Raw genomic sequence first — 25,787 nt, forward strand, 5'->3', positions numbered from 1 at the left:
AAAAGAAGGCACCTTGGCTTTTTGCTGCCAAGGTTTTTGCACTGGTTCTTTCTCATCTTTATGGGCTTATGTTCGTTTAATCTTTGAAGTTGCTGACCTTTGAATGAGTTCTTTTTTCTTTAACCTATTTGATTACCTTGAGGGTTTAATTGTGGTATAAGGTGGATTCAGCCAACTGGCTTTACTTTTGGAAGATTTTAGGGGGCCAGTGCTCAGCTCCCAACTCCTGGACTGTGTGCTCTAACTCTGGGGTCTTTTATGGGGCCCCAACTTTGTTTTCCAGCCCTCGAAGTTAGGAATCCACTGCCCTGGTGGGACTATGATGGTGTCAGTCAAAGTGTTTTGTAGTGCAGTGACATCAGGATCTATCCTCGTTGGCACATGCCAGCAGCAGTGGCAGCGGCCACATGGCAAGGTGCATGCTCATTGGCTGCAGTAGGGTGCTAGCAGGTGCCAGGGTGCCTGCCTTCATGTGGATGTTCACCACAGTGGCAGAAGCAACACAGCTCGGGAGGGCAGGGGGCCCCTTCTGGCAACTGTGTGTGTAGTCATGCTGGTAGTGGTGTTGGCATGGGGGTGAGCCATTGGCAGACACAGGTCTGTGTGCATTCTCTGTGAGCTGAAGGCAGAATTGGTCTCACTCAGGGTGAAGGAGGGTCTGTGTTCTCCATGCCTAGTTTCACTTTTGCAGCAGTGTTGGCACAAGGGCAGGGCACTGGTGTGGGCAGGGTTGGTTGACTCTGTGCCCACCAAGGCTCCAATTGCAATGGCAGTGGTGAGGGAAGGGAGGTGGGCTGCACTCCCACTGTAGCACTGTCAGGGCAGGGTGCATGACACATGCATGCTGGCAAGACAAGGAAAGCAAAACTCACCTGTTCACACATGTGCCAGCAAGGCAATGTGGAGGATTGCCATTGGTCCCGAGGAAGCTGCAGTGTGAGGAAGGAGTGAGCAGGCTGATGCATGGCCATGGGGGCCACCCCACTGGAGCTGTATGCTGGCCAGGCATGGTCCACCAACATAGAAGCTATGATGTGGACCACCAAGGCACCCAAGGCTGCCTCGCAAGTAGGCACAGCCTGGGAGAGGCCAGTAAAAAGAGGTGTTCAGGTTGGACTGGTCCCATCTGATAGGCAAGACCACCCTGCAGAATTCAGGTCCAACAGCTCCCCTAGGACTAAAGTTGAGCCTAGGGGATGGGCATCCCTGGCCATGCTCCACTACAGACACTCCCACACCAAACCCTCTGGGCTCTACATCAGCTGGCTTGCTGCCCCTACCACTTCTCTAACCAGCTTTCCCTGCCAACTCTAGTGTCCATGGTGGTCTAGGGGCCTCCTCCTGCCAGAATTCCAGTGGTCTGTGGTGAGAGTGAGTTGGTCCTTACCAGTTCAACTCACTTGTTTCCCCAGAGTCACTGGGGGCCAGGGATGAGTCCCCATGCATGATAGCCCTGTGCAGGATTCCCAGTGTCCTCCCACTTCAGCCCAGCTTCTGTGTCTTCCCTCTGTCCACTCTTAGTGCCTTCTTTCAGAAGATCTTTAGGAGTACACCAGTCTTCTTTGTTCCTCATTGCCAGCTGTTCCACCTGGCTATGTCTAGTCAACCATCTTACTCTCTCTCTAAAACCTTAATTTTAATCAAAGCTAAATCAAAGATTTTAGGGACTCACACTAACTTATTTTGAGAAGCCAAGACACATTTCCTCTCCTGTGAGTTGGGGATAATGCCTGCACCCTCCGTCCTTTGAGAGGAGTTTGTGATGATACAATATGAAGGAACTTTGCAAATCATGATGCATGAACTTGAGCCATGGCTATCTCCCTGCCCTGGTTATCTCTTTTCTTTATGCTGGGGGTGGGGGAAATACCCTGGGCAAAAATAAAGGCCCTCATTGGGAAAGGTGAAACAGTTCTATGAGCAGTCAGAATTCCAGAGAGCCATCCTCTTGACTAGCAGTGGAAAGCCACTAAGCAACCCTCAGTGAATTCCTGTCCCCTGACCCAGATTCTTCTCTCCCCTCCCATGTCCTGATCCCTTTCCTCTGCTCCTCATCCTTGTCTGCTCCAGTAGCTGAGGCCCTTTAATAAACCCTCTTTCCTACCGAGTGTGTCCCACCTTCAGAGCCCTTCCACATTTTTTCACCAGTCCTGTTGTTCTCAGGTACCTTCAAGAACTTACCAAACCACCTGCCCCACCTCCTGTTTCCCCAGGTATGTGAGCTCAGTCCCACCCAGTGCCCACATGTTGGGGCCCTGAGCCCTTAGAATTTGGGGGGCACAGGTCTCTGGTATGTTCTGAATGCCATCCTCACCACTGGCATTTGTGTGGATCTGGCAGCCTATGCCAAGGCTTGATTTGTTTCCATAGTCCAGAGCCTGAAAGAGTCTGCAAGCCTGAAGAAACCTCCAGATAAGAGAAGATTCATTGCTCTGCACCTCCTCCACAGACTTTACCCCATTGACCAGTGAAATCCATCCAGGACCACTGAAGTCATTTCCTAAACTGAAAATCCGTCTGCCTCAGAGATAAGTATGCCACCAACCAGCTTTAGTGCTAAATAGTAAGAGAGTGTGTGTGTGTGTGTGTGTGTGTGTGTGTGTGTGTGTGTGTTTCACCCAGTCACAGGTTGTCACGTTGTTTACTCAAACTTATCTAAATCTTTGGCCAGAATATACCCTTGATATCAGTGGGTTCACCTCCCTGAGAAGTTTGGAGCAGGACACAGGGGCCCAGAAAACATTTTAGAAATGAAAAATAAAAGGACAATTGATAAAATGGAGGAGAAATGGGTTGACACAAAATTGATATTAAGTGGGCATGATGACACACACCGGTAGGACCAGCTACTCAGGAGGCCAAGGTGGGAGGATCACTTAAGCCTGGCAGGTCAAGGCTGCAGTGAGCCATGATTATGCCACTGCACTCCAACTGGGGTGACAGACCAAGATCCTGTCTCAAATTTAAATATATATATATATATATAATATATATATATCAATGCTAGAAGTGAGATTTGAAGATACAAGTTATGAAAATTATGAGGAAAGAAACCACGATGATAGCAGCGCAGTGGGTTGGGGGTCTTAAGAAGGAAGGCCAAGCTGGCACCCTCTTACTGCCTGCAGGGCAGGGCAGGGACACAGTGAAGGCTGGGCAACAGCTACTATGCTATCAGGTTCAGAGGCTGACTATAAAGAGAGAAAATGTTTTTATCAAGATCAGAAAGAAAACATCACAATGGACTCTGGCTTTGGAAAAATTTACGGTTCTCTACAGATAATTTAATTGGTTATCCTGAGCAGTCCATGCAAAGAGTTCTGTCACTGGAGGGACTCAAATGTGCCTAGTGCGTAACTAACCATACATTCTCTAAGAAATCTATCTTGTTTGGAGGAGACCATCAAGTGTTGGAGACAGGATTGTACAGTGAAAAGAGATACAGCCTGATTTTTTTTCCTTTATGTCATATTTTCTGGACAAGAAAGGATGAGAGCTAAAAGCACAATTTGTAAACCATCTAGGCAATGGGAGCTACATGCAAGGAGCAGACTATTTAGAAAAGCAGTGACAGCAGGAAAGCAAAGGTCTTCCCCGTGCCAGGGCACACAAGCAGGACTCTCAAGCCTCCTGGAAACAAAGCCCCTTGGAGAGTTGGAACCAGTAAGGCAGGGCAGAAGAATGAGCCTGAACACGAAGCTAAGCTAGCATGTGGCAAGAACTTGGTGCTTTAACTGCTTAGACAACAAACATATAGCCCTCTACCAGACCTACAGGATGTGATCCCCCTTCCCCTTCTTCACTCTCCCACAGAACTATCCCTCTTTGTCTCTTCTTTAAGGCAATGGTTCTCAAATTGTGTCACCATTTGCCACTAGGCACTATTAGTTATCAGAGAAGTAGAAAGTATTTTGTAGTTGGTATTAAAATACCTAAGCATTAAAATATATATTTTCTTAACTCAAAAGAGACCAGGGTTATTTCCACAATAACATCATTTTCACTCCCCTGCTCTATTAATCAGGTCTTGTTGGTTGGAAAAGACAATAATTTCACTCGTACTAGCTTAAGCCAAAAAAAGGATTTATTTGAAGGTTATTGAATAGTCCAGTTACCATTACTGTGTAACATATTATCCCCAAACCTGGTAGGTTAAAGCAACCACTTTATCAACCATTTTATCATGCTTATGAGTTATATGGGTTGGGAATTTGCACAGGACACAATGGGAATGGCTCTGCTCCATGATGTCTGGGGTCTCATCTGAGAAGATTCAATGGCTGACGGTGACTCACCGGTTGGGGGCTGGAATCATCTAAAGATTTATTCACTCACATGCCTGGGTGGCTGATGTTAACTGTCATCTCGGACCTCAGCTGGGGCTATCAACCAGAGCATCTACACGTGGCCTCTACATATGGCCTGAACTTCCTCACAGCATGCGAATCTCACAATAATGGAGCATCTTACATGGTGGATCAGGGCTCCATGCAATTTTTCCAGCTAACAAAGTTGAAGTTGTATCATCTTTTATGACTTGTTATTGGAAGACTCATAATGTCCCATCAGCTGTACTGTTTTGGTTACAAGCAAAACAGTCTATTCAGATAAAAGGGGAAAGGAAATATACCCTACCTCTCAGAAGGAAGGGCATCAAAATAATTTTCAGACATGTTTTTAAACCATCACACTGGGCTGTCTTGTGTAACTGTGGGAACTAGGGACTCAAACTCTGCCAGCACCCTCTCCTTCTCTTTGCATGCTGACCTCTTTGACTTCCTTCTTTCTTACTGCAGACTGGCTTCAACCAGAGAGCAGAGAGAAGACACCTAGAAATATATAGCACAGACATGACCCCTGGAGATCCCTCTTTATTTTCTTAGGCCATTGTCAAAGGAGAGATAGCCTTTATGAGATAAGCAGCATCTCCAAATGCCTCTGCAACATTTGTTATCCAATATGCTCTCTTGAGTGCAAGAGCAATGGTAGACTGACAGTCAGATACTGTGGAGTTACCAGTATCTTATATTTTATCATATGTATGTTCACGTCAAATTCCAATGATTGGGAAAAGGAAAACAGTTGAAAGTTCTGCTTTTTGGCACCAACTGAATTTTACCCTGAATTATAATATGGGTATGTCACTTCCTTCTCTAAACTTTGAGTGCCTTGAGGAGCACATGAAACTAATGCTCAATATATATCTGATTGAATTGATGCATAAATGAGTATTCTAAGTGGATATAAATCCATTACTATTTAACATGATAGGAAACCCCAAGTTATACGGACAGTGAATGTGTCTAAGATTAAATAAAAATACATCAATGTATACTGAAATATTCAGTATATTTCTTTATATCTTACTTAAGTGGTATTTTCTTCATTAATAAATACATTAAGTGCACAAGTTTGATTAAAATACTTATTTAAGTTCCCTTTTAGTAGTGAACACTAGCAACTTAGTAGTGACTCGGCACGGTTCCCGATTTTATTAAGGTAATCAGCCACCACTTTATGTCCAATTGAAAGGAGATAAATTCTCTCTGGAGAAAGATAATATCAACATACATTCATCAATATATTGTAACATATTAGGAAGAATTAAAAAGAAATTAATGCTAGAATTAAAAATGTAATATCTCAAAATTCAGAACACACTGGATGAATTCACAAAGGTGAACTCAAAGAGCAGTAGAAAATATGACTAAAGTTCAAAGAGAAAAAAAACACAGCCTTAGGAAACAGAAATATAAGTCAATAGAAAATCCAAATTGAAGTACATAAAGAAAAAAGAAGATAGAGAAACACAGAAAAGATTGTTAAAGAAATGTGGGAAATGGTGAGAATGCTCCCACATACATGAAGTTGGAGAGCAAAAAAGAGGATGAGACAGAAGCAATATGGGAAAAGATAACAGTCAAAATTTTTTCAAAGTGATGAAAGATAAACCCACAAATTCTACATGCACTACTAATACTTAAAAGAAACAAAGTCAAAGGAAAGTACACTTAGACACATCATTGTAAGACTCTTGGCAGGAGAGAGAGACACAGAGAGAAATTAAGATATTAAGAATGGCTAGAAGGTAAAGATACATTACTTTCAAAGAATAAACAATAAGATGGGTATTTGATTTTGCCACAGAAATGACAGGAGTTTGAGGACAATGGAATGATTTTCAATTATGCCAGGAAAAAAAGCAAATAAATAATGGCCAACCTAGAATTCTGAACCTTGAGAAAATATTCTTCAAAAATTAATATGAAATAAAAGTGGTTTGGGGAAAACTAAAAGTAGGAGGGATAGCCATCAATCCTGTATTTAAAGAAATAGAGAAAAGAGGCAGAGCCAAACAGAATCCTTAATTGATTGTCTTCCCCACAGCAACACCAACCTGCACAACTATCCAAACAAAAAAGCACCTTCATAAGAACCAAAAATGAGCTCAGGTACCAGTTTGGCCGCAGTGAGATAGAGCATCAAACAAGCTCTTGGGGTTGCAAATTCCTAGCTTGGCTCTTAAACAGCATTTCTAAAGCTGTCCTGGGCCAGAGGGGAGTCTACTGCCCTGAAGGGAGAGTCCCAGACCTGGCAACCTTCACCATAAACTGACTGAAGAGACCCTGGGCCTTTAATGAACATCAGCAGTAGCCAGGCAGTACTTGCCATTGGTCTAGGGTGGTGGTGGCCATAGGGAGAAACTCCTGCTTGTGGAAAGGGGAAGGAAGAGTCAGAAGGACTTTGTCTTGTGGCTTGGATGCCAGCTTAACTCAGCCACAGTAGAATAGAGCATCATGTAGATTTCTAAGGTTTCTGACTCCAAGCCCTGGCTCCCAGACAGCACCTCTGGGCCTGCTGAAGACAAAGGGGAAATCATCACCTTGAAGGGAAGAACACAAGCCTGGTTGGCTTCACCACGTACTGATGGTAGAGCCCTAGGCCCTTGAACGAACATTGGTGGTAGCCAGCCAGTGTTTACCATGATCCTGGGATAAGACCAATTGCTATGCTGGCTTCACATCTCACGCCACACAGCACAGTTCCATTGGTGATGGCCACAGGAGTGCTTGTATTATCCCTCCTCCAGCTCCAGGCAGCCCAGCACAGAGAGACTCTTTGGGAGAAAGTAAGGAGAAAGAACAAGAGATTCTGCCTGGTGGTCCACATAATTTTTCTGAATCTTATGCAAGACCACCAAGGAGGTCCCTCTAGGAGGCTGAAAGAGCCATAGCATTGCTGGGCTTGGGGTGACCCCTAAGGCAGATAAACTGCAGTGACCAAAGACTTAGGTCACAACACCAAAGTGGTCTTTAATACCTGGAAAGCCTTCCAAATAAGAATGGGTACAAACAAGCACAGACTGAAAAGACCTCAATAAATACCTAACTCTTCAATTCCCCAACACTGACAAACATCCACAACCATCAAGACCATGTAGGAAAATACGACCTCACCAAATGAACTAAATAAAGCACCAGTTACCTTTCAGACAGAGAATACGAAATGGCTGTTTTGAGAAAACTCAACAAAATTCAAGACTCACAGAGAAGGAATTCAGAATTCTATCAGATAAATTTAACAAAAATATTCAAATAATTAAAAAGAATCAAACATAAATTCTGGGTCTGCAAAATGTAATTTGACACAATGAATAATACATCAGAACCTTATAATAGCAGAATTGATAATGCAGAAGAAAAATTAGTGAGCTTGAAGACAGCCTATTTGAAAATACACAGTCAGAGAAAACAAAATAAAGAAACATAAAAAAGCATGAACCATGCCTTCAAGATCTAAAAAGTGGCCCCAAAAGGGCAAATCTAAAAGTTATTGGCTTAAAGAGGAGGTAGAGAGAAATAGGGGTAGAAAGTTTATTCAAAGAGATAATAACAGATAATTTCCCAAACCTAGAGAAAGATATCAATATTCAAGTACAAAAAGGTTACAGAACACAAAGCAGATTTAACTGAAAGAAGACTACCTCGTGACATTTAATAATCCAACTCCCAAAGATCAAGGATAAAGAAAGGATCCTAAAAGCAGCAAGAGAAAAGAAACAACATACAATGAAGCTTCAAAACATCTGGCAACAGACTTTTCAGTGGAAACCCAGGCCAGGAAAGAGTGGCATGATATATTCAAAGTGCTGAAGGAAAAAAAAAAAACTTTTATCCTAGAATAGCATATCCAGTGAAAATATCCTCCAAACATGAAGGAGAAATAAAGACTTTCCCAGATAAACAAAAGCTGAGAGATTTCATCAACATCACACCTATCCTGTAAGAAACGCTAAAGAGAGTACTTCAATCAGAAAGAAAAGAACATTAATGAGCAATAAATAATCACCTGAAGGTACAAAACTCACTATTAATAGCAAGCTCAAAGAAAAACACAGAATATTGACACTGTAATTGTGGTGTGTAAACTACTTTTATCCAAAGTAGAAAGACTAAACAATGAACCAATGAAAAATAATAACTACAATTTTTCAAGGCATAGTAGTACAGTAAGATATAAAGAGAAACAACAAAAAGTTTTAAAGTTGGCGGATGAAGTTAAGGCATAGAGTTTTTATTAGTTTTGGGGGATAAAGTTAAAGCATAGAGTTTTTAGGTATTTTCTCTTTGCTTATTTGTTTGTTTGTTTATGCAAATAGTGTTAAGTTGTTATCAGGTTAAAATACTGGGTTATAAGATAGGATTTGCAAACCTCATGGTAACCTCAAACTGGAAAACATACAATGGATACACAAAAAATGAAAAATGAGATACTAAATCATATCACCAGAGAAAATCACCTTCACTAGAGGAAGACAGGGAGGAAGGAAAGAAAGAAGGAAGAGAATACCAGAAAACAACCAGAAAATAAATTACAAAATGGCAGAAGTAAGTATTCAGTTATTAATAATAATATTGAATGTAAATAGATTAAGTTCTCCAATCAAAAGACGTAGACTGGCTGAATGAAAAAAAAAAGAAAAGACAAAACCCATTGATATGTTGCTTATAAGAAACACATTTCACCTATAAAGACACACATAGACTAAAAATAAAGGGATGGAAAAAGATATTCCACGCCAATGGAAACTAAAAAAGAGCAGGAGTCAGCCAGGCACAGTGCCTCATGCCTGTAGTCCCAGCACTTTGGGAGGCCAAGACAAGTGGATCACTTGAGCCCAGGAGTTCAAGACCAGCCTGGGCAGCATAGCAAAATCCCATCTCTACAAAAAATACAAAAATTTGCTAGGTTTGGTTGTGCACACCTGTAATCCCAGCTACTTGGGAGGCTGAGGTGGGAGAATCACTTGAGCCTGAAAGGTCAAGGCTGCAGTGAACTAAGCTCTCATCACTGCCCTACGGCTTGGGTAACAGAGTGAGACTCTGTCTTAAAAAATTAAGTAAATAAATAAAAGATCAAGAGTCACTATACTTACATCAGACAAATAGATTTCAAGACAAAAACCATAAGAAGAAACAAAGAAAGTAACTTTATAATGATAAAGAGGCCAATTCAGCAAGAGGATAGAACAATTTTAAATATATATACACCCAACACTGAAGCACCCAGATATATAAAGGAAACATTATTAGAGCTAAAGAGACAGATAGGCCCCAGTACAAAATAGCTGGACACTTCAGCGGCCCACTTTCAGCATCTTTAAGAGAGAAAATCAACAAAGAAACATCAGATTTAATATGCACTATAGATCAATTGGATCTAATAGATATTTACAAAACATTTCATCCAAGAGCTGCAGAATACACATTCTTTTCCTCAGCACATAGATCTTCTTAAGGATAGGCCATATGTTAGGTCACAAAACAAGTCTTAAAACATTTTTAAAAATTGAAATAATGTCAAGCATCTTCTCTGACCACAGTGGAGTAAAGCTAGAAATCAAAACAAGAGGAATTTTGGAAACTATACAAATACATAGAAATTAAACAATGTGCTCCTGAATGACCAGTGGGTCAATGAATAAACTAAGAAAAAAACTGAGAATTTTTTTGAAACAAATGATAATGGAAACACAACATACCAAAACTTACGGGATACAGCAAAAGATGTACTCAGAAAGAAGTTTATAGTTACAAATGCCTACATTTAAAAAGAGGAAAAACTTCAAATAAACCATCTAATGATGCATCTTAAAGAACTATAAAAGCAAGAGCAAACCAAACCCAAAACGAGCAGAAGAAAAAGCATAAAGACCAGAGCAGAAATAAATGGAATTGAAATGAAAAAAAATACAAATTATCAATGAAATAAGAAGGTGGTTTTTTGAAATGTGAAACAATATTGATGAAACTTTAACCAGACTAACTAAGAAAAAAAGAGAAAACATCCAAATAAATAAAATCAGAGATGAAAAGGGAGACATTACAACCAATATTGCGGAAATTCAAAAGATCATTAGAGGCTAGTATGAGCAACTATATGCCAATAAATTGGAAAATCTAGAAGAAATAGATAAACTCCTAGACACATACAACCTACCAAGATTGAACCACAAAGAAATCCAAAACCTGAATAGACCAATAGCAAGTAATAAGATCAAAGCCATAATTAAAATTTTCCCACTAAAGAAAAGGCAGGCACATGATGGCTTCACTGCTGAATTTTGCTAAACATTTAAAGAACTGACACCAATCCTACTCAAACTGTTCCAAAAAATAGAGGCAAAGGGAATACTTTTAAACTCATTCCATGAGTCCAGTATTACCCTGATACCAAAACCGGACAGACACATCAAAAAAAATACTGTAAGCCAATATCCGTGACAAACATTGATGCAAAAATCTTCAACAAAATACTAGCAAACTAAGTTCAACAATACATTAGAAAGATCATTCATTGTGACCCAGTGGTATTTATCCCTGGGATGCAAGGATGGTTCGACATACACAAATCAAACAACATCATACATTATACAAAAAGAGTGAAAGAGAAAAACCATATGATCGTTTCAATTGATGCTGAAAAAGCATTTGATAAAATTCAACATCCCTTCATGATAAAAAACCTCAAAAAACTGGGTATTTACGTATTATTCCTCAACATAATAAACACCATATATGACAGACCCACAGCTGGTATCATACTGAATGGGGAAAAACCAAAAGCCTTTACTGTAAGATATGAAAGACAATTAGGATGCCCACTTTCACCACTGTTATTCAACATAGCACTAGAAGTTCTAGCTAGAGCAATCAGTCAAAAGAAAGAAATAATTAGAAAGGAAGAAGTCAAAGTACCCTTGTTTGCAGATAATATGATTTTATATTCAGAAAAACCTGAAGACTCCACCAAAACAATATTAGAACTGATAAGTTCAGTAAAGTTGCAGAATACAACATCAACATCCAAAAATCAGTAGCATTTCTATAGGCCAACAGTGAACAATGTGAAAAAGAAATCAAAAAAGTAATCCCATTTACAATAGCTACAAATAAAATATTTCTGAATTAATTTACCACAGAAGTCAAAGATCTCTACAATGAAAATTACTAAACATTGATAAAAGAGATTGAAGAGGACACCAAAAAAATATACATATATCCCATATTCATGGATTGGAAGAATCAATATTGTTAAAATGTCCATACTACCCAAAGTCATCTGCAGATTCAATGCAATCCCTATCAAAATATCAACAACATTCTTTACAGAAATAGAAAAAACAATCATAAAATTTGTATGGAACCACCAAAGAACCAACCAAAGCTATCCTGAACAAAGAAAAAGAACTAGAGGAATCACGTTATCTGACTTCAAATTACACAACAGAGCTATAGTAATAGAAACGGCATGGTACTGGCATAAAAACAGACACATAGACCAGTGTAGCAGAATAGAGAACCCAGAAACAAATCCATACATCTACAGTTAACTCATTTTTGACACAGGTGCCAAGAACAAACATTAAGAAAGGGACAATCTCTTCAATAAATGGTGTTGGGAAAACTGGATATCCATATGCAGAAGAATGAAACTATACCCCTCTCTTTCACCATAGGCAAAAAACCAAATCAAAACTAATTAAAGATTTAAATCTAAGACCTTAAACTATGAAATTACTAAAAGAAAGGATTGGGGAAATGCTACCACAAGTTGGACTGGGCAAACTCAGGTAACCAAAGCAAAAATGGACAAATGGAATCACATCAAGTTTAACAGTTTCTGCACAGCAAAGGAAACAAAAGTGAAGGAAAAATGCACAGAGTGGGAGAAAACATTTGCAAACTATCCATCTGACAAGGAATTGCTAACCAGAATATGTGAAGAGCTCAAACAACTCAATAGGAAAAAATCTAATAGACCAATGAATAAATGGACAAAGATCTGAATTAGACATTTCTCAAAAGAAGATACACAAATGCCAAACAGGAACATGAAAAGGTGCTCAATATCATGGATCATCTGAGAAACGCATGCATGTCAATCCCAATCCAGTCATTTCTTTAAGTTTGCTACTTTGTTTGATGTTCATAAGAGTCATTAAGTCGTCAAGAGAAAATCTTGAATGATGTTTATAAAAATTGTTTACTAACAAAGTGTGTCAATTCAGATTCCCTGTGAAAGAGACACCAAGATGAAATTAGACATGTCGAAGATTTACTAAGGAATGTACTTGTGAAGGATAAAAGGGAAGAGGAGCAGAAGAAGGCATGAGAAGTTTCAGACCATGATATAGGTCTAGCACCTGTGTAAGGAAAGAAGGAAGGAAGTACTGGGTTAGAAAAGTCACAGACCACAGCACATTTCTGAGAAAATTTCTAGCAGTCTAACAGGGAGTCTCCAAGCAAAGCTGTCCTTCAGAGGAATCTCATGTTGCACAGGAATGAGCTGGCACTATTGTACAATTCCACGTTGGACAGGAGGGAGTCTGCCAAGCTCATTTGTTGGCTAGGAGCTGTGCAGAGAAAGCATCAATTCAGCACCCATGGGGGCAGCAGCTGGAGGCTGTCCATCAACTGTGCCCCCTGTAGTAAGTTCACTTGAAAAAAAATCTGAATGGTGTGTCCCATGGCCACCACAGTTAAACCCTTAACCACACAGATTCACTTCTCCACTCATTTTCAAGGAGCAGTTACTCTATGCTCCCCTTGGATTTCTCTTTATATGAGAAAACTTAAAAGGGTGAGGTTAGTGGGATGAACCATAGGCCCCAATGCTGCAGTTGATCTCATGGCCATAACTAGTACTCATCCTCTCCCTCCTACACTATGCATTCTAAAATCCCCTTATCCTCAACTATTGCCTTGGCAAGCTTGGTGGCTTACATGATAGTATGACACAAATCATCATTCTAAAGAAATCTGAATCACTGGTAGTCATTCCCTTGTCAAGCTAGAGTTGCTTCATATGTCCACTCACAGTTACAATTGGACAAGGGAGTACCAATCAGGAAGCACCTAAGTGAGTCACCTTGGTTCCACGAGCATTCCTCCTTGTCCCAGTTTTGTAAAGGCAGCCTTCCTGCCAATCAGGGTCAATTACTTCTGCCAATGGACTTCTTTTCCTGCTTGCTGGTCCCTGGGTACATGGAATCCAAAGTGCCCTAGCTACAGCATAACTTGTTTAATGGGATCCTTACCCTGTCCCCTGACAAGAGAGCACTTTCATTGGGAAAAAAAGACCTCCAATCCTGCAGTGCCTGTAGTTTCAGGGACGGAAAGCACAAAATTCCCAGTGGGTTGTTGAGGTGGTGCTAAGTGGGACTACTCCTGCTTTTGAGTCTTGTTTCCTGGACATATATATCCTTCCTATTTAGGACACAGCACCAAATAGAGGTCTGACTGAATACACAAACTACATGTTGAAGGTAGGCACCCCATCTATTCAGACTACTGCCTCTGCTTTCATGAGGGCAGCAGCTGGAGGCTGTCAGTCAATTCTCCTCCCCTTCAGCAGGTATTCTTGAAAGGGATCCAAGTGGTGCACCTCCATAACCACCACCACAGCCAAGAAAGGGCCAAAAGTGTTGTAGAATGGTTTCTAGGCAAACAGCTCAATTTTAACTATTTCCACAGTTGTTCCATAACAAATTACTCTAAATTTTAGTGGGTTAAAACAAACACCATTTTATTATATCTAATTATTTTGAAGAGTAGGGATTTGGCCAGGGTTTGCTGGGTAACCCTTCTGCTGCACAAGTCATTGTCATACACTTAGTGGTATCAGCTAGTAGATGGACTGGTCTGGAGGGTCCAAGACATTTTCACTCACAGGCCTGGCACCTTGCTTGGTGTGCATGGGAGGAAAGCTGGGCTGAGTTATAACTATTGATCTCAGGGTCTACATATGGATAGTCCAACACAGCAGCTCCAGAGTAGCAAGACTTCTTACGTGGAGGCTCACTACTCCAGGGAACAAGGCAGAGGCTGCGCGGCCTTTTCTGAGCTAGCCTCAAAAGTCACAGAACATCTCTGCCACTGCACTCTATAGATCAAAGCAGTCAGCCTAAAAAGGGGGGAACACAGAACTATGTAGAATGGGAGCAGGGCCAAAAATGGGTGCCCATATTTTAAACACATTAAAAGGATAAAATTTTAGTTAATTAGAAGAACTGCTTACTCAAAGCACCTCAATTGCCAACACTGCCAGTAATACAGTGTGTCACCATAATCTAAAATACCTATAATTACACAAGGGAATAACAAAAATATCTGTTCAATTAATGCATGAATAAATGTTTATTACACTTGGAAGACAAGGGAATAAACCAGCTGGAGACACTGATGCCTGCCTCTTTCATGACAAGAAACCCTCTTCTACCATTCCCCTAGTCCCTTGAGCAAAGGAAAGACTGTCATGGCTGCCATGCTCTCCCTCCTCCCACTCCCAGCCTCACCATATTTATCGCTTTGTAAGGCAGAGCTGCAGGGTTTGCTCACAGATGTGGCCCCTCTGGTCTGGCCGTACACTCAGAGCCTCACTGTTTCTGTTAACTGTGAGCAGTCCCCAGTGTGTGCACAGCCCAAACACACCTGAGGTCACATGCGCTGGAATACAGCTTGCGGCTCTGATTCTCAGTCCTCCTCAAGACAGGGTGTAGTCCTCAGTTCTCCCAACTATTGTTTTTGAATTGTTATTCTTGGCCCCATGGCTTATTTTCCTCATTGCCCCCCTGAGGACAAATGTCACACAGCAGGCCTCACCCACATTAATCCTTTCATTTGTTTAGCAAATACTTATTGGTCATCTGCTACATATCAAGCCCTCTGCTATATGCTGGGGACACAAGGGTAAACAAATCATCACCTGTACTCTCAAGAAACTTGCGTTGTAGTCACTGTTTAACGTATAAACAGTAATTACAATACTGTTAGTTAATATCCAGAGACCATATGTAAGATTCATACCCTGAAGTGATTTGGCACCTTACGAGCCAAAAGAAGAAGAAACAATGAACACCCCAGTCGTCTGTGTGCTCAACTCCTCCTCCAGGCTTGGAGGCCAGTCCCCACATCAGCTCAGTACCCAGCAAGTGGGACTCCCATGCAGACCATGCCTGGGCTTCCCTCCCTATTCGGGGTGGGATAATAGCCCAACATGCTGTCTGCCTCAGTCTCTGAGCCAGGCCGTGTTCTAGCCACCAGGACATGCGCACTGGCCTTTGCAGGTTCTCCATCCTCACCACCCCTTGTTGGGATGTTGGGGCATCATCCTAAGTGTGTCCCAGATTTATGAAGCTACAAAGGTGGCCCAGTGTTGAAGCAGAGCACATACACATGGGTTTGGTTTTGTTTGTTTGTTTGTTTGTTTGTTAGAGACAGAGTCTTACTCTGTCACCCAGGCTGGAGTGCAGTGGCACGAGCTTGGCTCACTGCACCCTCCACCTCCTGGGTTCACATGATTTGACTCTAGCTCTCAAATTTCATGGTGTGCAGTGCTGAGCAGTTTCCTTAACTTGTTGTGTCTTAGTTTCCACATCTGTGAAAATAGAACTAATGTTTACTTTTGGGATGTTAGGTTTAAATTAGATTAGTTATGTGGCACACATGGACCCCAACAAGTGGTAAATATTATTCATTTTACATCAATGACTAGGATGGTCAAATTTAGCAAATAAAAATACAGGTGGCCCAGTTAAATTTAAATTTCAAATGAACAACTAATTTTTTAATGTATGTTTCATGCAACATTTGGGACACATTTATACTAAAGTATTATTTGTTTTTTACTTGAAATTTAACTTTTTTATTAAGTTATAGTGGACAAATAAAATTGTGTATATTTATATTGTACACTGTGATATTTTGATCGATGATAGATAGATTGCAAAGTGGTTAAATCAAACTAATTAATATCCATCATCTCACATACTAATCATTTTTTGTGGTGAGAACATTTAAGATCCACTCTTTTAGCAATTTTCAAGTATACAATACGTTGTTGCTAACTACAGTCACCATGCTGTACAATAAATCTCCTGAATTTTTTCCTCTTGTCTAACTGAAACTTTGTAGCCTTTGACCAATATCTCCCTAGACCCCCTCCCTGGTAACAGTCCCTGGTAACCACCCTCTATATTCTGCTTCAATTAGTTCAATATTTTCAGATTCCACATACAATTGAGATCATGCAATATTTGTCTTTCTGTGCTGGCCTATTCATGAAGCATAATGTCTTTTAGGTTCATCCATGTTATCACAAATGACAGAATTTCCTTCATTTTTAGGGCTGAATGGCATTGCACGTATATACATACACACGTGTGTGTATACATATATGTGTGTGTATACATAGACATATATGTATATATACGTAAATACCATACTGTTTTTCGGTTATGAATTCTTTTATATACCATAGTTTCTGCATATATTCTTCCATTGACAGGAATATTGACATTGACAGGAACATAGGCTGATTCCACATCTTGGCTATTACGATGAACAAGGGAGTGCAGCTACATCTTTGAGGAAATGCTTTAATTTCCTTTGGATATATTCCCAGAAGAGGGACTGCCGGGTCATATGGTAGTTCCATTTTTAATTTTTTGAGGAACCTCCATAGTGTTTTCCATAGTGGCTGTACTAATTTACATTCCCACCAACAGTGTGCAAGGGTTTTATTTTCTCCATACTCTCACCAACACTTCTCTTTCATCTTTTTGAGAGAAAATTAAACTTTAACTGGGAATCCTATATTTTATCTAGTAACTCTATTTAATGATAATCTTGCTTTAGCTTAGCTACACAGTAACCTATGTGGAGTATTTAAAATCATCTTACTGATAAAGAAACTGAGATTCAGTGGCATTTAATAACTTGTCCAAAATCATGTTGGTAATGAAGGGCAGAGCAGGATTCAGAATTGAGCCTCATGAATACCTCTTGTCCCTGTACTACTAGTGAGCCTCAGTTTCCCTTCTGGCCCAGGAAACCAATCATCCTCACAGAAAATCAGCTTTAGTGTGCTATAACAGGCCTTTTCTCTATGGAACCAGCATGGCTGTAAAGTGTTACTGGGAAAGCAGCCCAGAAGTGGAGACTGATATACTTCCCACCAGGGCAGCTTCCTCATGGATGCCACAGAATGTTACAGGTGAAAGCCAAGGTTAATGCAGCCAGGGCAGATGGGCCTTTGCTGATGCCTCTGCCCCAGCCACATCCACACAGAGCTCACGACGTGCAGGCCACAGAGGCAGCCTTGGAAACAAGCACCAGAAAATTCATAGCCCAGGCCTTACTGGATCTGTCTGCCAGGAATTGTACTGAATCTGCCTCCCTCCCACCCCTGCAACGTCTTCCAGCAGAATTCAGAGGGCCCTGGAGAAGCCAATGGTACCTGCTGAAGGGGTTGACAATCGATGCTGGGTAGAAGGGAAACCCTACATGGGAAGATGAGAAAGTGACCTTTGGGATCCCAAGTGTACCACTTCCTGGTGAGAGGCTATAGGATACAAGACATGAAAAACAAACGCCAGACTTCCTTCTCACCAGTGTGTAAAGGAATGCATTTGTCCTCTTTTCTCTCTCTAGATTCTGACCTTCAAGAAGTCTGCCTCTTTGATAGATCTTCTCTGTCTGGCTTTACTGGGGTCACCTTCCTTACATGGTAAGTCATGAGTGTGAGTCTTCTAGAAGGAAAGAGGTGGTCAGTGTGGGCTGGAGAGGTCAGGGCAGATGCACACGCTTGGTCCTGGAGCCTGTGTCTGCTTCAGGACACAGCGGGGATGAGGAGAGGAGAAAGCACAAGTGGGAGGCTCACAGTAAGTATGTTTGTGTGGAGGTGGTGGGAGGAAAACATCTGGCTCCAGGGGAGCAGTCAAATACCAGACAGGCTGAGGGGACTCAGGAGGTCAGGCTGAAGGTGGGTCCTGGAGTCCACTCCTTCAGGCAACCCTGCCCTCCCTGGAGCCTCTCCAGGAACACAGAGGGGCATCTTCCACATAGACCTCAGGTCAGCTTCATTCACCACTTAGCCAAACAGGCCAGGGAGCAAGTTATGCTGGGGACCCAGGTATGCATTGCTCCCCAGAGGTAAGAACTGGCTTGACATTCCTGATCCCCTCTCTCAGTCCATTTTGTGCTGGGTAATGTGTAAAAAAACAGAAATTTATGTTTCACAGTCTGAAGGCTAGGAAATTCAAGATCAAGGTGTCAGCATCTGGTGAGGGCCTTCTTCCTGCGTCCTGACATAGCGGAAGGCGGAAGGGAAAGCAGGGAACCAACCCTGTGTGCTCACATGGCAGAAGGGAGAGAACCCACTCCCACAAGCCCTTTTGGAGCAGCGTGAATCTATTCATGCTTTCATCACCTAAACTCTTCCCGTTAGGCCCCACCCCCAACACTGTTGTGTTGAGGATTAAATTTCCAACACATGAATTTTGGGGGACACATTCAGACCATAGCATCCCCCTCTTCCTGATAATAGCTCTAATCCCATGCCTGTAGTCATCATCACCTCTGCATTGTATAATGTTTGTCAAGCACCCAGTTATACCATAATACTATTTGGTAGAGGGTATTGGAAACTGAGCCTACCTGGGGAGATGAGAAAAATAAGTGTAGATGAATCACAAATCTACATACATTTTCTTCATATTTTAAAGACATCTAACCTTTGTATTTCCTTTAATCGTAGCTTTTGGAGGTCCTCCCCAGGGGTAGTTGGGGTTCTGGTTGTCACAATGCCTGGGGGGTGCCACGCACTTAATGCCAGAGGCTGGGAATGCTAAATGTCCTGCAATTCCTGGAACAGTCCTGCACAAGGAAGAACTGCATGGCCCAAAGGCTGATAGCATCTTCTTGGAGAAACGCTTTCTAATCTCCTACAAGTTCTCCTCACTATGGGGTAGTGGGGGCTATTGTGGGAGAGACGAGGAGAAACCAAACTCAAAATTTGCCAATTCACAGGTTTCTTTCACCTTCTGTTCCACTTTACAGTCTCTTTTGGATGATTCAGTATTTTGGGAGTACATATTCCATTTTTAACATTTCTTCCCCTCCCCTTTCTCTTCTCCAAAATGGTGTTAGTGTATATGAGGGCAGGGCGTATTCACTCTGTGGATGTGGGAGAGAGGAGATGGTCTACCTGAATATGTGTGAAGAGACTCAGCGTACTTGCATGTCTGAACATGTCTTTATGTTGCTCTTACACTTGAATGTAGCTAAGTTGCATATGTCTGTATTTGCATATGTCCCCCAAAATCCTACCCTGAGACAAGGATGTGAGTGGAGGTAGTTTATTTGTGAGGCTATCCCAGGAAACAGGAATGAGGAAGGTGGGTACTCAGACAGAAAAGAAGGAAAGTCAATCTAAGAGTGTGATTAAGGAAGCTCCCACAAGTTGGAGGCTCCATTCTTCTAGGACCACCTGAAAAGCATGTGGAATGTCCTTCTCAAATTGTCCTCCTGAAGGACAGAAGCCTAGGGTGGTTTTCCACCAGCTCCTGTCACCAATTGAATGAGAGTTAGAGGGTTTCTCAAGGGCATTAACTAACCCCCCTCTTCAGGGTGGTCATCTGAGAGATAAGGAGGTAGGTTGTTACAAGGAGATGAGTGAGCTCCTGTGGAAATGTCCACAGAGGGGAGCCAAGGGTTGACATGGGTACCATCTGCACAATATAGAGTTGAAACTTCCAAATGTTTCCCTTTAGAAACTAGAGGATATGATTCATTCACTTTGAGCTTCCAGATTAGCAAAGAACTCTAATGCCGATTGATTCCTATTCCTTTTTAGGTAAACTTGTTTTTCTCTCTGGAAGATTTTAGTATTTTCTTTCATTCTTGAGGTTCTGCAATTTCACCAGTATGTATTCAGCTATGATTTTTGGTCATTCATTTTGTGTGTCTCTCTGTGATCCTTTTCAATTTAAAAATTTGTGAGGTTTTTTCAGGTCTGCATTTTCTCATATTTTCCTGTTTCCCCTCTTCCATGCTCTCAGGGCTCTCCCTTTTTTCTTTTCTTTTTTTTTCTCTCCTGTTCATGAGTTCATTCTTTATCATGTAAGCCAAAAATAAAATACTAAGTCCCCCACCCCCCAACCATCTAAATGGACTTTCTCCTCAGCTAGGGTGCTCTTTTAAAATTTAGCCTGAGAGACTGGTTCAGGCCATGACGGGAAGTGGGGGTCAGATGTGCCTCATTATACCTCTCCAGCATTAACCTCAACACAGACTTTAAGTTTGATAAGAAGCCACTTTACAGCCTATTCTCTCTGAAGCCTACTACCTGAAGGCTTCCTCTGCAAATAAGAACTTTGGTATCCACAACCTCTTGTCTTAACCCAGACATACCTTTCTATTTCTCCCAGGTCTTTAGATAAACTCAATCAATTGTCAACCAGAAAATTTTTAAATCTACCTATATGCTAGAAGCAACACCCCTATCTCCTACTTCAAGTTGTCCCGCCTTTCTGGACCAAACCAATGTATTTCTTAAATGTAATTTATTGAAGTCTCATGTCTCCCTAAAATGTATAAAACCAAGCTGCACCTCAACCACCTTGGGCTCATGTTCTCAGGCCCTCCTGAGGGCTGTGTTACAGGCCATGGTCACTCATATTTGGCTCAGAATAAATCTTTTCAAATATTTTACAGTTTGACTCTTTTTATCGACAGTCCATATCCATTCTGCTATTCAGCATATCTATTTAATGTTCAAAAACATTTGGTGTTCCTGTAATCCTAACTGAACCTTTCATACCATTTGTCTTAACTGATGGTGTGCCAGCCCCTCATATCTGAACTTTATGCTGATCTTAAAGTTATTTTTCCCTTTCCATGAACACTCGCCATTTTATTTGTTGATTTTGGTCCTTCTTTTTAATGTTTATTTTCTTTAAATGTTTGGATATTCTTAACTATTGTTTGAATTTGAATTGGAAATTTCTGTTTGCCTGAGTAAAAGTACTGATTCCAGCTGCCTTTGGTGACTTGGGGCGGGATGGGAGGGAGGGGGACAGGAAAGTGGAGAGTAAGGTGTGCAAGGAAGTAGCTTGCCTCTTGAGAAGGGGGGCTTCCGGCTCTCCCCTTCTCACAGGGGTGTAAGTCATCTGGAGTCATTTCTCTCCTTCTCTGGCCCAACTGTCCATTGAGTTTCCTGGGTCAGGACTCCTGCTTCAGACAGCTGTGCTCAGAGTTTATTCTACAGGCAAATGCATGAATCAGCCATCCTCATTTTCTCTCTTCCTTGGCTGTCTGGAGTTACTTCCGGCTCTGTTCCGCCTCTCTGGGTTGTTTCTTCCCATCTGGAGGATTTATCCTGGGTCTAAACATCACCCCTGCTCTCTGCTCAGTAGGTGTGAGGAGGGACAGGGGCCTAGTGGGTTCAGCTGTTCCAAGTACAAAGCCTTAGTAATTAACCTGATGATTGTCCAAAAGCCCCTTCTGCTTTCTCGATTTGTTGAGTCTGAGCTTAAAATATTTCTGGTATTTCTATTACTTCTGCTATAGCTTTCTATTGTCTATGTTTGGGGCTATGTTTTTGTTTTTTGTTTTTTTTCTCTTCTGCCCTTATGTTTCTGCAATCTGATCCCATCTGCTTTCTATCTTCCAGGAATTTTTTCAAAATCTGTCTAAGGATAGTTAACTTTCTTGTTCCATAGGGCCATCATGGATTCCTTTACATCCTCCTCCTTTCATCCATTTATCTTATTAATCCTCACAATGATTCATTGAAAGAGGTGTTTATTATTACCTTGTTTTTCAACAGGAAAACTGAGGCTCGGAGAGGTTAGATTAAATTCTCTAAGCTGTCACAGACAGAACATGGCAGTGCTAGAATTGACCTCTGGTTTATCTGACTTCAAGTGGGAGTAAAACTATTCCCTCCACTTGTCCACTTGTCAGGGATCTTCCTTATGTTTGCCTCTTAGTTCTTTCCTCCTGTGGCCTGAGAGCTCCTTGAGCCCAGAGGTTGTACAGGAGTCCTCTTTGTATCCCCTGCAGCACCTTGCACAGTGCAGAGAACCCCTAACACAGGCAGCACGAGTCAATGGCGGGTTGTCCAAGATCACATGGCTAGAAACTCAGTATTTGAACTCAAGAAATCTTGCCCCAGGGACTGTACCCTGATGTCATGCTGCCACTCAGATCTTAGGTGCCACCAATTTCCTCCCAAGCAACCCCTTCCTGGGAGGAAAGCACATCACTAGGCTAACAGCCAATCTGTGCACGGGGAAGACTACCTTTGAGGGGCTTCCACTGATGTTTTCTTACAAGTATAATGGCACTATTTGACTTTTAAAACCAAGACCATCCATTGTTTTGACAAAACAGAGAAGAAAAGAAACAAAAAGAAAAATAAGAATGCAGAATATGGGCCAACAGGACTATCAGCAAACTGCATGGATAAAACAGACATTGGGAATGTGCCAAGCTTCTGAATGAGGAAGGGAGGGGCATTATGAACATGGCAAGACCACACCGTAAGGAAGCAAGAAGCTGGGGTTTATGATCTGCCACTAATTAACAGTGTCACCTTCAATAAAGGGAACGATATGGGCTTCCGTTTTTCCATTTATAAGGTAAGCTCATCTCTAAGGTCCCTCTAATTCTGACTTTTGATTATTTTAAATTAATAGTAAATTCACTTTTATCAAAATTAAAAACTTTATGAGTGTTCCCAGCCTCTCTGCTTACATGTGTCTTTCAGAGCCTGAGTACTTCTCCAATCCTATCTGTTATTATTCTTGGCCTCACACTTTTACAGCCCATGGACCTAGGCACATCATTAAATTTTTTCATACAAGTCCTTCTTCATCTCAGGTTGTACCATTTCCTTTCTGACCACACATACACACACACATTTTTGTTCAGGTTTATATTTGTTATTTTACAGATTCTGTTTAGCTATAATTTCTTCCAGGAAGAGCTTTCTGATACCCCTTCCCAGGATGAGTGACATACTTACCTTCTGTGCTCCTCTCTAGTGCTTGATGGGAGTGCATGGTGTGCTGTAGCACTAATCTAATTTAAACCTAATAACCTTCAAGTGAACGTTGGCTCTATATTTACATATGGGGAAACTAAGACTCAACAACTTTAAGGAAACTGCTCAGAACTGTACACCATGAAGTTTCAGAGCCAAACTATGTGTGCTCTATCCCCACAATGGGCCACTTTTAGTAGCATCTGCCTCATAAGCCTGAGGCACATTTGGATGATTCCCAACACCCCAACCAGGGGTGGCAAGGATGGCAAACCTGCAAAGGCCATTGCACAGGTCACAGCAGCTAGAACATGGCCAGGCCAAGAGACTGAGGCAGAGAGCATGCTGAGCCATTGTCCCACTCTGAGTAGGGAGGGGAGCTCAAGCATGGCCTGCATGGGAGTCCACTTGCTGAGCACTGAGCTGATATGGGGACTGGCCTCTAAGCCCACAGGTGGAGTTGGGCACTCAGACATTTGGGTGTTCATTGCTTCTTCTTCTGAGTCTTCAGATGCCAAGTCACCTTGCAGTATGATCATACATATGGTCTCTGGGGATTAACTGATGACTGGGCTGGAGGCCATGTTGGCCTGCAGGCTGCTACATTTCCACTGAGCCTCTCCCACTTGAGGGCACCAAATAGGAATTAATAAGGTCAGCCCAGAATTGTTTTGCTTGCAACAAATCACTATTATAAATTATATAGAGCAAAAAGTAGATATAACATGCTTTTTATAATAAGTTATAAGATAGAAACAGTGTAAAGTAAAAACAAGTTTCCAGTTCAGGGTTATTCAAAAGTTTTAGAGTAATTCTCTTAAATGGAAGCATTAGGACCATACATCACTGTCATTTTAAACTACTGTTTAGTTTAAAATTTTGAAGAGGTAAAGTTAATGGATTTTTCAGTAAGTAACTTACCTTAGCCAAAGTTGTTCTAGGAAGAATTATAGTTAAAGCTACTTTCAAAGATGCTGAAAAAATAAGGTGCAATAAGAAATATAGACATATTAAAACCCAGGTAGACCAATAACAAGTAACAAGATCAAAGCTGTAATAAAAAGTCTTCCAGCAAATAAATAAATAAGCCCAGGACCCAATGGCTTCACAGCTGAGTTTTACTAAACATTTAAAGAACTAATACCAATCCTACTCAAAATATTCTAAAAAAAATAGAAGAGGAGGGAATACTTACAAACTCATTCTATGAGGTCAGTATTACCTGGATACCAAAACCAGAAAAAGACACGTCAAAAAAAGAAAACTATAGGCCAATATCCCTGATGAACATTGATGCAAAACTCCTCAACAAACTACTGGCAAACCAAATTCAACAACACATTAAAGAGTTCATTTATCATGACCAAGTGTGAATTATTCTAGGGATGCAAGGATGGTTCAACATATACAAGTCAATCAATGTGATACACCATATCAACAGAATGATGGACAGAAACCATGTGATCATTTCAATGGTTGATGCTTAAAAAGGCGTCTGATAAAATTTAACATTCTTTCATGATAAAACTCAAGAAACTGGATATAGAAGTATCATACTTCACAATAAAAGCCATGTACAACAGACCCACAGCTGGTATCACACTGAATAGAGAAAAACTGAAAGCCTTTCCTGTAAGATCTGGAACACATTAAGGATGCTCACTTTCACCACTTTCAACATCGTGCTGGAAGTCCTAGCTAGAGAAGTCAGACAAGAGAAAGAAATAAAGGGCATTCAAATTGAAAAGGAAAAAGTCAATTTATCCTTGTTTGCAGATAATATGATCTTATATTTGAAAAAACCTAAATGCTCCACCAAAAACTCTAAGAACTGATAAACAAATTCAGAAAACTTGCAGGCTACAACATCAACATACAAAAAACAGTAGCATCTCCAATATATGACAACAGTGAATAATGTGAAAAAAAAATAAAAAAGTAATCCCATTTACAATAGCTGCAAATAAAATAACATACCTAGGAATTAACTTAACCAAAGAAGTGAAAGAACTCTATGATGAAAACTATAAAACATTAATGGAAGACATGGAAAAGGACACAAAAAAATGAAAAGATATTCCATGTTCATGGATTTGAAGAATTAACATCATTAAAATGTTCATACTAACTACCCAAGCAATCTACAGATTCAATGCAATCTCTATCAAAATACCAATGACATCCTTCACAGAAATTTTAAAAAGTCCTAAAGTTTGTATGGACCCATAAAATACCCAGAATAACCAAAGATATCCTGAGCAAAAAGAACAAAACTGGAGGAATTAAATTACCTGATTTCAAATTATAATACAGAGCTATAGTAAACAAAACAGCAGGGTACTGGCATAAAAACAGACACATAGACCAATGGAACAAGTAAAGAACCCAAAAACAAATCC

Source organism: Pongo pygmaeus, chromosome 2, assembly GCF_028885625.2.
Source record: "Pongo pygmaeus isolate AG05252 chromosome 2, NHGRI_mPonPyg2-v2.0_pri, whole genome shotgun sequence".
Taxonomy (NCBI): Eukaryota; Metazoa; Chordata; class Mammalia; order Primates; family Hominidae; genus Pongo; species Pongo pygmaeus.